The following is a 16,044-nucleotide window of genomic DNA, read 5'->3' on the forward strand; positions in this document are numbered from 1 at the left end:
AGGGAAGCATTTTAATGTAAGAATCCTTTCTTTCCAATATTGAAATGAAGTTAGGTGAGACTGAAGTATTACTAAAGCTTTTGAGAGTCTTGCTTTCACAGTTAGGATTAATGGAACTCCTGTGAAACAATTGGGTCTCTGTGCTTTGCAAGCAAAAAACTTGCTTAGAAAGTCTACTTTGCAAACAATTTAGCTCAATGAAATTAATGAGGGTTCTGCTGTTGACATTAATGGGAGAAGGAGCAGTGCTTTTGGCACCTATCGTGCAATGAATCAATGCCTGTGTCAGGACCTGTTTGGATTAACAGAGGGGACAGTGAGCATCCTTCCTCCTACCATAATAATACACACACACAAAGGTGATGCGATAGTGTTAATTGTTTAGGAAGCCAGAAGTTTGTATGGCAAAGTAATGTTGATCTTTGCTTGCAATGTTTTCCTGCTCTGACTGAAATATGGTACAATGGGGCTTCATGTTTATTTTAAGTCTGGCTTCTGGATCATAGTTACAAATAAAAAGATGGTGCAGGTTTTCCTTCAAACTGCTAACCCGGCAAACTTGACCTGGAAGTACAGTTATGGTTTTTCTGATTCATGCAACAACACAATGTTCCAAACGGAACATAGATCTGCAGAGCCAATGCCATCTGCAGCAGGAGTAAAAATTAGTTTTAACTTTCAATAAAGTAATATATTAGTGCTGAATCCTAACTGCAAGCAGATTGCTAGAGAAAATGCTATTTTTAGTGTAAAGCAACATTCACTGGGATTCAGAAGCATGGCAAGAAACCAGTTCTCTCCTTCTTCCCTCCGTTGACTCTGCCATGCTAAAAAAAATAAAACACAGTAATATAAATCATCACTAAAGCAAGCAGATCACTCTGAATATCCACAGTGATCAGATATGCTGAGTAAGGGTGCTTTTTTATGTAGTCACTTTTCGGAGTGGAACCTCACTTTGGATTGCCAGTTAGGTCATGAAGTAGTTGATTTTGTTTGCTGCAACAGGCTTTCTGAAATCTTTCAACAAAAACTACCTGACTCATGAGAGTAATCTCTTTGCACATTACTAATCATTTCTCTGTGTTTGCATTCTGGCAATGCAAAACTTAACTGGCTACATTTGCCACTTGCTTAGATGAGCTGGAGAATTTAATGTAATCTGTGTTGCCTAAAAGACTGCGAACACCTCTTACCATCCCAAAGTAGCCTGTTTATGGTTGTTTTAATCAAGAGGATATATTCTTTGGAATCACTATTTTAAAATAAGGTCAGAAAGAAATTTTGTTCCATCTATTTCTTCATGTGGTAGACTTTGCTTGAATAAGAACAAGCCGTGTTTAGCTTATTGGGTCACTAAACAATTGTGTTCTGCCCTAGTTGTCTTCAACTTACTTAATGTTGTCAAATTAGGTATTTGCTAATATTTTTTCCAAATTATATAATATGTTTTCCAGTTCAACTGATGCTTATGTGATCTTTTTTTATAAGACATTTGAAATTATAGCTCCATGTAGCATAACTTTAAATGATTCACCAACTTGGAATGAACTGACATCAAAGGACATGGGATATTTTTTCCCAAAGAAAATGTCAATTTGCTCCTTTACCTTTGCTAAGAAATTTGTCAGAGACCCATTTCAGAACTCATGTCCACTGATTTTCCTAACTCAGCCTACAGCCTAGACTAAAGTAAAGCTGTAATTTGAATTATGCCTAATTTTGAGAGTAGTAACATCTAGGTTTCTCCTGTCAGAGACGAAAAATGTTGAAAACACTGGTAATAGAGAGGTAGCCGTGTAGCTTAGAGGGAAATCCTTGGCGAGTTTAAACACAAAAAGGAAGCTTACAAAAAGTGAAAATTTGGACAGATGACTAGAGAGCAGTATAAATATATTGCTCAAGAATGTAGGGGAGTTATCAGGAAGGCGAAAGCACAATCGGAATTGCAACTAGGAAGGGATGTGAAGGATAACAAGAAAGGTTTCTATGGGCATGTTAGCAATAAGAGGGTGATCAGAGAGGGTGTGCGGCCTTTACTGGATGAGGTGACAGATGATGTGGGAAGCTTTTTTTGCCTCTGTCTTCACAGACGAGGTCAGCTCCCAGACTACTCACTAGGCAATGCAGTATGGGAAGGAGGTGGGCAGCCCTCGGTGGAGAAAGAACAGGTTAAGAACTATTTAGAAAAGTTACACATACAAAAATCCAGGGGTCCAGATTTAATGCATCCAAGGGTACTGAGGGAGTTGGGAAATGTCATTGCAGAGCCTGTGGCTATTATCTTTGAAAATTTGTGGAGATCAGGAGAGGTCCTGGACAATTGGAAAAAGGCAAATTTAGTGCCCATCTGTCACGGTCCACCTGCTGGTCCCAACTGTATTGTCAACAAAAACAAAACAAGGAAGGCTTTGGGGGTAAGGCGTCGACCACTGCCGGCGGGGTGGGGTCTGGGCCCTCCCTCGCTCCCGAACCCCGGCCCAGGGCCCTAACACTAGGAGCTTGACTTCCAGTGGAAGCAGGCGGGGGCTTGCCCCTAAACTCGCCTGCTCACGGGCTTTGTGACCCTCCCTGGGCCTCACGACCCCGCCGGTGGCGGGCTCAACTCTCCCCGCTCCACCCTGGCATAAGCAACTCGGGCTCCCAGCCCGCTGGTTCCTCCCCAGCCCCGGTACCTGCTCCTCCGTTCCCCTCCTGCTTCCCTCCTCCCTCTTGCTGGCCCATCCGGCCCCTTTTATCCTCCCCTCGGCCGTTTTTCCCCATTTCCGGGTTCCCGGCGGCCATTTTGCCCGTCGCGTCGGTGACGTCAGCTGGCGTCATCTCCGAGCACTGCTGCGCGCCATCTTCCCCACCCTCGGGCCAGCCAGTCACAGTCTTCCCCGGCCCCCGCCCGTCTCGGGGGCAGTCCAGAGGTGGGTTCCCCGGGGCTGCCGCCACAGACCCAGCGGCTCCTGCAGCCATGGACAGTCCTTCCGCCTGCGGCTGGTGACGGGGTTGCTCCACCCCATCACACCATCATCTTTATGAAAGGGAAGAAGGACAATCCAGGGAACTATAGACTTGTCAGCATTACCTCAGTCCTTGGAAAAATCATGGAAGGGATCCCCAAGGAAACCATTTTGAGGCATTTGGAAGAGGGGAAGGAAATCAGGAATAATCAGCTTGGATTCACCAAGGGCAAGTCATGCCTGACAAACCTGATTAGCTTCTACGATGAGGTAATGACTCTGGAGACATGGAGAAGTCAGTGGATGTATGTACCTTGACTTTAGCAAAGCTTTTGATACAGTCTCCCACAATATTCTTGCCAGCAAGTTAAGGAAGCATGAATTGGATGAATGGACTCTAAGGTGGATAGAAAACTGGCTAGATTTTCAGGCCCAATGGGTAGTGATCAACGGTCAGGTTGGCGGTCGGTTTCTAGAGGAGTGCCCTCAGGATCGGTTCTAGGGCCGGTTTTGTTCAACATCTTTGTTAATGACCTGGATGAGGGGATGGATTGCCCCCTCAGCAAATTTGTGGATGACACTAAACTAGGGGGAGAGGTAGATATGCTGGAGGGCAGGGAGAGGGTCCAGAGTGACCTAGACAAATTGGAGGATTGGGCCAAAAGAAATCTGATGAGGTTCAACAAGAGTCCTGCACTTAGGAAGGAAGAATCCCAAGCATTGAAACAGATTGGGGACCGACTGGCTAAGCACCAGTTTGGCAGAAAAGGACCTGGGGATTACAGTGGATGAGAAGCTGGATTTGAGTCAACAGTGTGCCCTTGTAGCCAAGAAGGCTAATGGAATAATAGGGTGCTTTTGGAGAAGCATTGCTGGCAAATCTATAGAAGTGATTATTCCCCTTTATTCAGCTGTTGTGAGGCCACATCTGGAGTATTGCGTCCAGTTCTGGGCCCCCCACTGGCTGAGGGTCCAGCAGACAGCAACCAAAATGATTAGGGGGCTGGAGCACATGACCTACAAGAAGAGGCTGAGGGATTTGAGCTTATTTATGTAAGCGGTGGAATGGTCCCGCTATTGTGGGGAACTTTCTTGAGTTCTATACCACCCGGGTGAAATGGACCAATGAAAGGATATGAGTCCCCACTCCTACTTCCTTTACTCCATGGCCTCCCTGATCCTGAGGGCTCCCCCTCCACTCTCCTGAGTAGCAGAGCTCTTGAAACCCCAAGAAGGTTGGGCCCAGGTATCCTGGGGCTTAATCCCCGACATTGTAGTCACTTGGGGTAGGGGCTAGCGTGTTCCCACTCCGGGGTGCTCTCGTCACACTGCATGCTTTCTTGGTCCAGTGATCATTCCATAAAGTTCAAAGTAAATACAATTTATTAAACATCAGCTGATTAGAGAGAAAAGAATAAGAGAAAATGAGAAAGGTTAAATGAGAACACACAGTCCTGCTCTGTGGCATGGGGACATCACAAACAGCAGTCTGCAGAGTGTAAGGACAGTTCACACTCTCTTCCTTATAGGCCCCTTAGAGGGCCTGGATGTGCTGCAGGGGGCTGCAGGCTGGACACGCTTGCTCTGGCAGTTACCACACAGCCTCAAGCTCTAGGTAGCCAGACCCCTCTCGCAGTCTGTCCTGCTGGGCCTCTTGGCTGGTGATATCTCCCTGCCCAGAGCCTCTCCCCCCACTTTGCTGGTCCCAGCTGCTCACCACACCCATCTGCAGGCTGTGACGCTTTGCCAGTCTCTAGCTCCTTGCGTTGCTTCTCTGTCCCTTTTAGCTCTCTAAGCACTGCCAGTCTGCTGCTCAACACAGGGTCAGCGCTCCTTGGACTGTGTGTGCCTGCCTCTGTTGCTGCAGGACTGCCCCTTAGCACAGCTTGCACTCCTTTTAGCTGTCTCGCAGCTCTTTCCTTGCCCAGAGAGACCCAGAAAAATCCAAGCTTACAGGGAGGATGGGGCCTGGCCTCTTACTTTCCTCACTGGCCTGTCCAACCTATCAATCAGGCTGAGCTGGAGTGTTGGCTGCTTTCCATTGTCTTTGGGGTCTGTCAGTCTCAGGGCCCTGATTTCTCATGGACCCTTCCCCTTTGATTCTGGGAGCTGGAGAACCAAAAACTCCCACAGAGTTTTAGTAAGGGGCTAACAGTCCCCTTACATTTAGTCTGCAAAAGAGAAGAGTGAGGGAGGATTTGAGAGCAGCCTTCAACTTCCTGAAGGGAAGTTCGAAAGAAGATGGAGAGAGGCTGTTTTTAGTAGTGACAGATTGCAGAAAAAGGAGCAATGGTCTCAAATTATAGTGGGGGACGTCTAGATTGGATATTAGGAAAAACTATTTCACTAGAAGGGTAGCGAAGCACTGGAATGGGTTACCTAGGGAGGTGGTGGAATCTCCATCCCTAGAGGTTTTTAAGTCCCAGCTTGACAAAGTCCTAGGCTTGGTTGATTTATTTGGGATTTGGCCTGCCTTGAGCAGGGGGTTGGACTCAATGACCTCCTGAAGACTCTTCCAGTCCTAGGATTCTAGGATTCTATGGAGTATCTTATAGTAAAATGCAGGGGCTTAGTCATAGATCAGGGCTCCATTGTGCTTGGCACATATAAATACATAATAAAAACATAGCCCTTATTCCAGTGATCTTACAGACTAAGGCTACATCAGCCCTATGAGCTAAGGATGTGATTTTGATGTTCGTGAACAACTAATCATGCCAGCACTCATAAATCTAACACAAGAATAAATAACCGTGTAAGCACAGTTACCAGAAGCAGAGGCACTGCTTAGTGAAACTGAACATATACCCACGAGTTTCAGACAGCTTGGCAATGCCTCTGCTTTCACTATCCATATTACCATAGCTACACTACTGTTTATACTCATGCTTGCTTGAAGATAGCACGAGTATGTATACAAAATCTTTGCATTAGAACACAATGATGTTGATGCTAAGAGGTGTTTGTTCATGATATTTTAAAGTGATTGTGATGGGGTGAACTAGTCCCAAAGACCCCCTGCTGGAGACCACAGGGTTCTGGCACACCGATTGTAGTAAAGGAGGAGCATAGAGGCCTCCAAGCAGGCTAGAGCAGTGTTTCTTAAACTGTGCACCGTGGTACACCGGTGTGCTGTGAGGCAGTCGGAAGTGTGCCTTGGAGAACAACAGAATAAAAAATGGCTGCCCTTAAAGGGGCAGGCGACCTTTTTTGTTTGTTTTTTTTTCTCAATAACTTTCCTCCAAACCTCTCCCCTCCCCCCCCCCCCCCCCATTCTTTTTCTTTTTCTCAACAAAAAATCCTTGGTGTTCCTCATAAAAAAATTACTATTTGGTGTTCCTCAGTGTTAAAAAGTTTAAGAAGCACTGGGTTAGAGTTTCTGCAGGGGAAGCAGCCAGTTGGGACCCAGGAAGGCCATATAACAGGAGCTGCAGAATAAAGCAGTAGTTAGTTGCTGCATGGGACTTGAGAACTAAAGACTTGGTGCCTGGCTGGTAGGATGAGAAGCAGGTCCTTGAAAAGTTCAGTGTGGGAAGACTGAGCCCAGGGGATTACTGAGCACAGAACTTGGCCAGACTGTACAAGATACCAAGATGGGCCCTACTGCTCTGTTTAGACTGAGCCCAGGGCAACGCCTGCATGGTTGATGAAGGCAAAGACTCATGGAAGAAGCTACTGAACCATAGATTCAAGCAGGAGCTTTTGCACTATACCAGGGCTAAGAAAGAACATGGGCCATATACCCTTGAAGGGAGTAGAGGCCTGATGTGTAGAGGCCTGAGTGACTGAAAACCCACCAAGAGTACATTGGCTCAGGGGGATGGTACACTTGCAAGAGGCAGGTGCCAACCTGGCAGCACAGCTTCACAGGTGATTAATCAGCCCTGCCCCGTCAGGGGCTCAGGACTCAGTGCACGGGGCAGGGGCTGATTATGTGAAGCTGTGCTGCCGGGTTGGCATCTGCCTCTTGCATTAGAGGGAACACAGGTGCCAACACTGTTATAATGACATGTATTATCAGTCCACTTTGGAAAACAGTAGTGAACTGAACTATTGGGCACCTATTGAAATTCTTTTCAAAGCATATAAGTGGGTACATGCATTTTCACAAGCAGTTTTCTATCCATTGAATTCTTCTGTCATAATTCAGCATCATACTGAAGCATTTCTTAATTGTACTCGAATTAATAGGTTCTCTTCTCATAAAGACATCCAGACTTCTAAAGACTTCTGGAGGGATGGGGGAGTTCAGCTCAAGGTCATCCATACCAGACAGATATGTAACATGGAAGAAATCTGTTTAATTTTTGAGAGCATTAAGAATATTTGTTTTTTATTTTGCATTTTGTGATTATTCTCGATTTGTCGAAGGAGCAAAGACTGAACTGGCCTTCTACCTAAATTAGCCGGTTTCTATACAAACTATGTTTGCAATGTTGTTGTAGCTCTGTTGGTCCTGGAACATTAGTGACATAAGGTCGGTGAGGTAATATCTGTTATTGTATCAAATTTGTTGGTGAAAGAGAAAAGCTTTTATGTTCATGAAGTTTCTACAGTTCACCCACAGACACTGCTTCAATAAAAGATATTATGTCTCCTACCTTGTATCTCTGTACAAAATATGCTACCTAGAAAAAGGGAGGAACCAATATCTCTTTACTTATTGGTCCTTTGCAAGGGTCTCTATTTTTTCAACATGCACACAGATGAGCTGCATTTGCTGCAAGACAATATCTTTCTAGTGGGGATGTTTTCTTATGATCACTCTTAGATCTAGATTCCTCATAAGCCTCTCTCCTAAATGGCACTTGATGACACTGTTTGTCCAAGGTCTGTTTCTTAGGACTGGAATGCTACCAGATCAAAGAAGAATTAAAAAAAAATCCATTAATATTTGCAGGGAAAAGACAAGGGAAATAAAAGATGAGTCAAGCATAAATGAATTAATGGTCACATAATGATAAAAGCGCATATGAGCACGCAACATCTACATAGGGTGTAACACATGAAGCAGGAAGACGAACCGATGACATATGACTTGGAAAGGTTGAAATTAAAAGGAGAAAAAATCTGCATTAATATCTGAAAGAGCTTCCTGACTGCATGCTCTATTAGGCTATGACATAGCAGCAATCTAAGATCCTAATCCTGCAGTGGAAGTACTTGCATGATCTTTTGCTCACATGTGACACAAGTCTATTGTGGTGGCTGTAAGAAAGAAAGTACAATTGTTCATGTTGTAAACGTTACATCTAGAGTGCCCAAATCTTGATGTCTTTAATTGACTCGGTCAATTCTTAGGCAAACTTCCACTGAAGCTAATATGAGTTTGCTTGAGTAATGTCGAAGTAATAATTAAGAGTTTTGCCCCCAAATCTAAATGGGGATCTCCTTATGCATGATCACTTTCTTCTTACTTGGCTCCATGACAATATACCTTCCCCTTCTGTTTCCTTAGACTGTTAGGATAAACAATCTGCAGCGGTCTTTGGAGGGCATTGGAGAGGGTGTAAAAGTGTGTCCCCTGTCTTGCCGAGTGGAGCTTGTTGCTATGTTAGTTCCAGAGCAACCATCTATTGACGGTATCCTGCCTTAAAGTCCTTTGGATGGCTGCCAGTTTAGCAGTCCTGTGAATATGGGCAGAAAGAAGCAGTCACTGGGGATCCACAGTCATTGTGAAGACACCAGTCTCCTTCTAATACCCAGAATCTACTGTATTTATTGTTGAGCCCATGATAAGCAGGAGACAAGACCCTAAACTCCCTGATTTTAGAATGATTAAGAAGTCTCTGCAAGAAGAACCTTGCAAACATTTCCCTTCTTGTAATTCCCTTTAGGCCAGTTTCTCCCCATATGAGTATGATCATACCTTGAATAAGGATCTCAAAATTTGGTCCAGTGTTTGGACATGTCAGTTCTTAATGATAAAATACCTTGCTAGCTCTTTGTTGTCAACTGATTAGTCAAAAAGACTAGGCAGAATTAATAGAAATGTAGCAAACTGCTATCAAAATGATTTATGCAAAATCATACCCGAAATTCCTATAGTCATTAGTAGAGGAATATGCTCTTGACATTAATAGTAACCTAATCTCTTTCAAATTCTTTGTATAGCTAAATAAAATACAAACACAGAAAATGGAAAACTTTGGTTCCAGGATTTCTGACTCATTCATTAAAGGTCAAGTCATGCAATATTAACTCCTTACCACCCAAAGCAGAGGCATACTGAAATCTTCCAAGGACATCTTTGCACATAGACTTAGACATTCTTTCCTTAAATTAAAACTGCATCTATTTTCCTGAGAACATTGTTCTAAAATTCTAAGATTATTCACCACCATTACTAATCCTGTTGGTCGCAGCAAAATGAGATCTAATGGAAGAGACTATAGACCAGGTTCCAAACTGATTTAGTGCTACTTGAATGAACAACCTAAATTTTAATGTCACTTCTACTTATGTATAAACATTTTTCATCTAGTTTTCTTCTGATATACTGGTGTTAAAATGGAGTTGAACCTGGCCAACAATTTTTTTATAGAGAATTTCTATTCTGAAGTGATTAACAATTGCTATTCATTAATCAGCCACAACCCCATATGATGGGTCTGTGTTAATACTACTTTTGTGTGTAGTAGAATCAATATGGAACATTAGATAAGGGCAAATATAAGGTTGCAATTTTTATAGGTGCCTAAGTAGGTATATGCTATGCCTAACTCTCATTGAATTTGGGTCATTTAACATTGCTGCAGAATGAGTCTGAGTTACTGAAATTCAATGGGAAGCTGGGTGCCTAGCATCCTTAGGCAGTTATGAAAATTCCAGCCTAAATGGCCAAGTGCTTAGCTCCTAATCTAGTAACTATTTCTATACACATCAGAACAAAATCACAGTATTTGGTGCTATTCGGTATTATTGTTGGCAATTTCAGAACAGACTAAGGGGTATGGTAGGTGTAGTTATTCCCTGCAGATCAGATTGGAGGTAGATTGGAGAATCATTTTGAGAACATTAAACTTACAGTCTGTTGTAATTACTTGATAGAAAAATTAAGAAATCCATTTTGTAACACATTGAATGTAGAACTTTTCATCAGGACTAATTTTGTAAGTACTAATGCCTATAATATAATCCTCCAAGCAATCCACCATATCTACAAATACTTCACACTAGTGCAGGCCGCTCTGACCTAATTCTTGAAAGTACAACTTCCAAAGAATGATATTTCTAGATGCTTTGGAGAATCAGAATACTTCAAGTTTTCTTTTTCTCTGTTCAGTAACAAGACAGTTGTATATTTTGATTTGTACACAGCCTGGTGAACAAAATAACTGTTCCAGCTGTGAGCCTCTCTGTACCTTCAAGACTTGAACCTTTTATTAAATAGTATTGAGTTTTAGATATTCTTGGGCCATGAAGAAAATACAAAGTGGACAAGAGTCATTTCCTCTTCTGTGTTTGTGTAAACTGACATACATGATGGGAGGAGAGGGGACAGGTACCCATATGCAATCCTTATGATCTTAAGAAAGGTTTCATAGCCCTCAGATTACATGGGAATTGAAAAGCCTGTAGAGGCTAGGAACTCTCTTTTTTGCCACATGCGTGCTATTGCTTAGTCAGTCTCCTTCTTTTGGTTCTTTTTAGATTTTTACCTCCCTGTCTTTGTGAGGAATAATGAGGTACGAGAATAGAAAAGGACTCATAAGTTAAGTCAACTAGGGGGCTGCTCCCCCTGCTCACTATGCTCGCCAATCCCCCTCTGACTGGCCACTTTCGCTAGTCCTTATCCCGGAGCTCCATGGCCCAGAACCCACCCCCCTCCTTCCATCCCTACCCCCACCTCCAACCTCCATTCCTACACCCCCATCCTTCCCTAGCCCCTCCCCCTCCACACTGCCCATCCCCCTGCCTCTATTCCTATATCTCCCTCACTCCCCATGTGCCCTTATTGCACTGCCCATCCCCACATCCTCATCCCCACATATCCCTCTTCCCCTCCCTCCCTACACACACCCTGCCCCCTCCCATGAATTCATCAAGCTGCTTGCCTCTCCCCCTCAAGGAACACCATCAGGCTGGGTAGCAGAGCCCCAGCCACTGTAGCAGGAGCAACAGCCCGCCCCTCGCCCAGCCTTTTTGAATGGGCCTATTGGGGCAGCTTTGCTCTGTGGCGAGCCCAGGAAACCCGGAGAGCAGAGCAGCCACTCCAGAGAGCTGGGGCAGTGACTGGGGTGCAAGACCTGCTCAGCTCACTGCAAGCCCTGGAGGGCGTGCCTGAGCCAGGGGCCTGGCCTCGAGTCACCGGCTCATGCCGGAGTCACTCACTCAGGGAGAGACCTGCAGTGGGGCCCCCAAACACTGGGGATAGGCCTAGGCCATACAGAACAAAGCAGTACAGTAGCCACGTGGGCTACAGGCTGGAGGCGGGGCTCCAGAGGGCCCATGGGGATGGAACTGCCAACCCTCCCTCCATTTCATGGAGGACAGTTAGCAAGGAAGCCTGCTGGTGGCACTGGTAGTGTGGCGAGAGGCAGCAGATGGCACTGGCAGGGCAGTGTTTGAGCAGGGTGAGTGAGGCGGCTAGGGGTGGTGCGTGGAGGGGCTGTAGCCGGTAGGGCTGTAGGCAAAGAGGCCGGACAGCGTGGAAGCCTGCCGGCAGCACTGATGGCATGGTGCGAGACCATTTGGGGGCTGTGGGCTTGGAGTTGGGGACATGGTGATGTAGAGTGACATGATGATGTCACTCTGATGAGAGAAAGAGACATATGCAGAAGTTATTCATGTTAAATATTATCATGGCCCAATTATTTGAACTTTATATGCATATGAAGTTCAATTCTGCAGTGTGATGGATACCATCAACTATCATACAAACCAATGAGAGTGCTCTCAGACTTTGCAGGATTTAATCCTATATGTGATAGGGAATAAATCTTAAATTAACATCCTAGCTGCAGACAGTCTGCCTAGCCTAGAACAGTATTGTTCAATATCTTGTGAAGAGGAATAACACTGTAATTGCCTAGAAAACTTTTCAGTCCTACCCAAAAGTAGAATATTAATGGGTTGAATAGATGTTAATGAGAGCAGAATTTGGTCCATGAAACTTTATTGCAGAACACATTTGTCTTATATAGTGTCTATGAAGTTGTAAATTATCTATGCAGATAAATGATGGCTAAAGCAGTTTTAAAATAGTTTACAAATTTAAGCATTGTTTCAAGAGAAAAATTAACTTGACAGTTTTTTAAAAATTCAAATGCAGTAAATAAGATACCAGTGTTCAGGACCTTTCTCTGTATACCTAACTCAATAGCTATAGAAATGTTAAACTTGCTAGCAAATGTTAACAAATTGCACTTTTTCTTAGTGGAGTAATTACTATAATTCATAGTGATTTGTGACTGAAAGGCATATCATTCAGTACAAATGAATTGGCAGGAAAATTGTATTTCTGTCTTGCATTAATTTTTACTGAATGAAATAGAGCTATAAGCAGTCTTAGGGTGAGTCTACATTGGTCCATGTCAGCTGATGTGGGTTTTCAGGGCTCAGACCATAGGGCTGTCAAATTTCAGTATAGACATTCAGGCTCCAGTACAGGAACATTTTGCATTCACTTTGCAGTCATTTAAAAGAATGCATTGGGTGCTGCACATTTGTGAATTGGGTCCTTTGTCCTTAAACTTCTTAACACTCAGGGTACGTCTACATTGCAATAAAACATTCATGGGTAGCCCTTGTCCACTGACTGGACTGAGGCTCCCTAGTCTGAATGCCTACAATGCAATTTTATAGACCTGCAGCTTGAGCTCTGGTCAGCTAGCATGGCCCGCCACTAATGTTTGAGAACGTGGAACTCCCACTGCTGCTGTTGAAAGTTGCTTGCCTTGACTGGGGACAGTCTATAAACCAAGAAATCTTAAGTAAAAAATTACTAAACTTTTTGTATATATTTTTGCTCTTTTTCTTATCTATTTGCTGTGATTGGACAGAGCATTTGAGGTCGCCTGTCAGACTAGCAGTGGACATGGAATAAAGCATCTTTATCCTAAATCCTTGCTAACACAGTTTCAGCTGTGACTCAGAAAGAGAGGGTAAGTTTACAGATTATACTCTGCTTTTCTCTACTGTGATGAAATAGGTTGCAGAGGGAACAGATTGAAAGCCAAACATTTCTGAATACTTTTTCCTTTTTTGGAATACAGCTCCTATATCATTTCCTGGAGGCTGTTCTAAGCTACCCAGTGATAGAAGAAAGTTCCCTGTATCCACTGATCTATTTCTGACAACAAATTTAAACCCTAAGGGGATCCATTTTTGTCTAACTATTTTAAGCAGATGGTGTACAACAGACAAGTACTAAACAAAACATATTTATACTGCATGTCACTCAGTGTGAGAATAAGTCGAATATGGTGGATAGCATATTTACCTTGTTTAAAACAACTAAATCTTTTCTCTTGTAGTCCACGAAGTGGTTCAACTGAACTGATGCTCTACTTCTCCATCCTTTTCCACTTGTGGCATTTGAATTAAAAAAAAATCATGTTTAGAGGTTTTTATTTACAAATGATTTTGAAGCTGTTGCTCTTACTCCATGCTTGGTTTTGAAATGGTTTTCTGGGTTATTTGCTTTAATAAAAATAGCAATAGTAACATAATGTCAGAATCCTTTGGGATGGAAGAAGGTCATATAGAGTCTGATCCAATGCCTGTTGATGGAGATACTTCCACTGACTTAAATGGATGTTTGATAAGACCCATAATGCACCCTCATGAAACATGGCAGCACTAATTTTGTTGTTCTTAAATTGTCAATGGTTGCCTTGTCCAGCTTTGGATATCTCCTGTGATGGTTATTCCACAGTATCCCTTGGAAGCTTATTTTATTCTATGTGTTTATTAAGAGGTTTCTGATACTTAACTTAGATTTTTTCCTGTGTCTGTGGGCTGGGTTCTCCCCTCTACTTGTGTTGGTAGGGGAGGGGTAAAGCTGTCAGTACTGCACTAATGGCAGCATGAATCCAAAGGTAACCATGTCAGAATAGGGAGCATCTGGCACGTTGCACTGCAACCCTAGAACCCAGTGTTCTGTAACCTGGTTTCCATGTGGAGGTTTTGAGCCCTGGTTTCAGGTCTGAATCCTGTCTCCCCTTTCAAGCCACTTCACTTTGAGTGGGGATTGGCAGTGAACTTTGATGAGTTTTTAGTGATTATTTTTCTTCCTGCAAGTTTTCTGTGGGAGGACAGATCAGACTCTACCATTCTTGCTATAGTGTATTGCTCATGATTGTCTCTTTGCAGACACTGGGATTGAGTCTCCACTCCATCCGAGATTTGCTTATGAGTCCAGAAGCAGCCCCAGTTGATGCCAGTAATATAAAGTCCCTCCAGTGAACGATCTGGTGTGACAACCCTTTCTTCCTTCCCACCCATGACCCAGCACATCCCCATTTTCTCCTTATACCAAAGGAAAGGAGAGGGGACTATTTGATACAGAAAGTGTCAAAGATGCCCCCCACACAGGGCAAATTCTCTACTGGATGTCCCCAGTCAGTTTAAGTCCAGTTTGTTGCTTTCATAACGCATCTGCCTTAGTCCGCCAGAGACTCTGACTCAATAAGTTTAAAAACATTTTACAGTTTAAGGTGTCTAATTAAAAAACTGGAATGCTAAGGCATGTGTTCTAGAGAGGAAAATGTATGTTCATATTGACTAAAATACTGGCTGATCCTAGGTTCTCTAAGACACTGCGGCAGTGTATAGAAAATATCCCTGGTGTATTCTAAACACTACGTGGGACTGGACGCTAGAGGAGATGGGACAAGGTCAAGAGAGGGAGTTTTTTTAGTGCTCAGAAATACAAAAGTTCTTGGTTGCTCCTGACTCCAAAGTGACCCATAGGTAGGCTGAGACAGGGTATGTCTACACTACAGCACTAATTCGAACTAACTTAATTCGAATTAGTTAATTTTAACTAAGCTAATTCGAACTAGTGCATCTAGACCTTAAAACTAGTTCGAATTAGCATTTTGCTAATTCGAATTAGCATGTCCACATTGAGTGGACCCTGAACCAGGGTTAAGAATTGCTGGAAGCAGTGCCGGCAGGGCATCAGGTTAGGACTCAGGAATGTCTCAGGCTAGCCGAGGGCTGTGCTTAACCCAACCCCCACCCCGGACAGACAGTTCTCAGGGGTTCCCCGCTTGCTTTTCTAACTCGATGAGGGACAACAAAGCAGTCCTGGCTTAGAGCGCCCTGAGTGCCCACGCTTGGCCCATCACAGCAGTTGGCCATTAGCCCAGCTGCACTTGCCGCAGGCTGCCATCCAGGGAGGAGGGTCAATCGGGGGGCTGCAGGAGAGCTTCCACCCTGAGGAGCCCACAGAGCCAGCCCAGTCCTCCCCATCGGGGGCTCGTACCCCATTCCTCCCTCACCTCCTTCCACTTACCCCTCCCTAGCCCCCCTTCCTGAGGTACAAAATAAAGGACACACGTGTTCAAAAATAGAAACTCTCTTTATTGAACAAAACTCGGGGAGACTGGGAAAAGGAGGTGGGAGAGGGGAAGAAGGAGGGTGGGAGAGGGAAGGGCAACTAAAATGATCAGAGGTTTGGAACAGGTCCCATATGAAGAGAGGCTAAAGAGACTGGGACTTTTCAGCTTAGAAAAGAGAAGACGGAGAGGGGATATGATAGAGGTCTATAAAAACATGAGTGGTGTGGAGAGGGGTGCATAAAGAAAAGTTCTTCATTAGTTCCCATAATAGAAGGACTAGAGGACACCACATGAAATGAATGGGTAGCAGGCTTCAGACTAACAACAGAAAGTTCTTCTTCACAAAGCAAATAGTCAACCTGTGGAACTCCTTGCTGCAGGAGGCTGTGAAGGCTAGAACTTTAACAGAGTTTAAAGAGAAGTTAGATAAATTCATGGAGGTTGTATCCATGGAGTGGTATTAGCCAGGGGGTAGAAATGGTGTCCCTGGCCTCTGTTTGTGGAAGGCTGGAGATGGATGGCACGAGACAAATGGCTTGGTCATTGTCTTCAGTCCATCCCCTCCAGGGTCCCTAGTGTTGGCCGCT

At 44.0% G+C, this 16,044-nt stretch overlaps 1 protein-coding gene across 10 annotated transcripts in view; it reads left to right on the forward strand.

Annotated features, from left to right (window-relative positions):
• IRAG1 (inositol 1,4,5-triphosphate receptor associated 1) overlaps positions 1 to 16,044 on the forward strand; it is a 190,152-nt gene that overhangs the window by 66,461 nt on the left and 107,647 nt on the right. For 8 of the 10 annotated variants that reach the window (XM_075927919.1, XM_075927925.1, XM_075927924.1 and 5 more), the window contains one exon: positions 12,953 to 13,054. The exons of the other annotated variants lie outside the window; for them this stretch is intronic. The gene's annotated coding sequence lies outside the window, so the exon portion shown is untranslated. The remainder of the gene's footprint in view (positions 1 to 12,952; positions 13,055 to 16,044) is intronic. 10 annotated transcript variants of the gene reach the window in all.

Source organism: Pelodiscus sinensis, chromosome 4 (assembly GCF_049634645.1).
Source record: "Pelodiscus sinensis isolate JC-2024 chromosome 4, ASM4963464v1, whole genome shotgun sequence".
Classification (NCBI taxonomy): domain Eukaryota; kingdom Metazoa; phylum Chordata; order Testudines; family Trionychidae; genus Pelodiscus; species Pelodiscus sinensis.